Source organism: Orycteropus afer, unplaced genomic scaffold (genome assembly GCF_000298275.1).
Source record: "Orycteropus afer afer isolate SDZICR_OR568_19922 unplaced genomic scaffold, OryAfe1.0 scaffold00310, whole genome shotgun sequence".
NCBI lineage: Eukaryota > Metazoa > Chordata > Mammalia > Tubulidentata > Orycteropodidae > Orycteropus > Orycteropus afer.
Window position 1 is genome coordinate 1,631,071 of NW_006921897.1, and position 2,030 is coordinate 1,633,100.

A 2,030-nucleotide genomic window follows, 5' to 3' on the forward strand; every position below is an offset into this window, starting at 1 on the left:
ATGTGCTGTCAAGTCGGCCCCGACTCATAGCGACCCCTCCTTGGGTTTCCGAGGCAGTATCACTACGGAAGTAGGATTGCCCAACCTTCCTTCCAAGGAAAAGCTTATATATAGAGAGAAATTTACCTTAGGTAAATGGCTCACACACTTACAGAAGCTGGAAAGTCCAAAGTTCCTGGATTAAACGTCAAGCTGGAGGCTTTTCCCAACTCTTGCAACCACAGGGTCTGAGGAGCTTGAGGCTGGCAGGCAGTACACTGGCTGTTGACGAATCCAAGATCTCCAGGCCGAATGGTGGACTGTTCACTCATGTACAGTTGTAGGCAACACAACAGAATCCCGATCCACAGAAGAATGTCTCTCTTCCCAGGATGTCCTTGGATATATTGGAAGCAGGCCACACCCCTAGGGAAACTCCCTTTCAACAGATTGCCTGCTCAAAACAATCATCTGATCCCATCATGGGAATAACCACATCACAACAGCTTAAGCCACACAGAATTGTGGTCCAACCAAGTTGACACACAGCTCCAACTATGACACATGGCAATGATTGTGAGGATGGTGCAGGACCAGGCAGTGTTTCATTTTGTTGTACACAGAGTCACTATGATTCTGAAACAACTTGATGGTACCTAACAATATTCCAATAGTTTACAGTCAAAGGAACAAAACAGGTGTGCATGTGCATACATGTGCACATAGGTACACACATTGTGTTAACTAGCAAAACAAAGGAAGACATGCAGTGACAAAAACAATTTGGAGTCCAAGGACTGAAGTTTGATATTTGACTCAGCATCTTGCTTTATGTCCCTGAGAAAGTTACTTAAGATTGTCAAGTTCTAGTTTTCTCATCTTTAAAACAGGAGTAATAATGTACAGTGATATTATGAAGATTAAGTGGAGTAATGTATGTAGAAAATGCAGTCTCATACTCAAATAGGTACAGTGTTTTTATTCTGCCTAAATAGAGATAAGGCAATGACAGTAGCCTTAGGTCTCCCCACTGTCACTTGTGGTATTTTCATCATCTGAGAAAGGTGTAAGTAAAGATAGTTCTTAAGCCAAGAGCATTAGTCAAGGTTCAAACTTGAAAAGAGACCATTCCATGTTTATAAAACAGGGAAGTTGATAGGAAGTGATGACAAGGTGGTGAAAGAGCTTACAAGTCAACTATGGACTGTATGGAAAGCAGACCAGAGATCAGAAAGCCAGAACCACCCGTAGGCTTTGGTGACAAAAGAAGGTGAAGATCCTGGAGCCTATGGCCTGGCCACCTGCAGAAGTGGGAATCCCAGTGGGCCTGTCAGGAGCAACTGAGCCACTGTTGGAGATGCAGCCTGAGGTTGAAATTCCCTGGCTTTCCTTGTCTTCTTCCAGGACTCTAGCCTAGTGCCTTCCATTAGCTAGGTCCAGTCTAAAGCCAGCGAATGTGGGGCTCTGTGAAACAGCTTGAAAGGGTCTTCCCACCCCCATTGTACAGAGCACAGCAGAGCAAGAGTGAGGATAGATCTCAAGGGGGGGGGGAACAGGAGAGCTGAGCCGCTGACCCTAGAAGACACTGTGCAGATAGGGATGATGGACATCTTGGGTGGTGTGTTAGAATGGGTTCTCTAGAGAAACAAAAATCAGCAAAGCTTATATATATATATAAAGAGAGAGACTAATTTATCTTAGGAAAATGACTCACAAACAGAGAAGCCGGAAGTCCAAAGTCCCTGGAGCAAACATCAGGTTGGAGGCTTTTCTTAGCTTCCACAACCACAGAGGCAGAGAAGCTCAAGGCTGGTAGGCAGTACACTGGCTGTTGACTCCAATGAACGACGAATCCAACATCTCCAGGCCGAACAGTGGACTGCTCACTCACGGACAGTTGTAGGCAGCACAATAGATTCTCAATCCACAGAAGAATGTCTCTTTTCCCAGGATGTCCCTGGGTATCCTGGAAGCAGGCCACACCCCTAGGGAAACTCCCCCTGAACAGATTGGCCACTCAGAACACAGTCATCCGATCTCATCATGGGAAC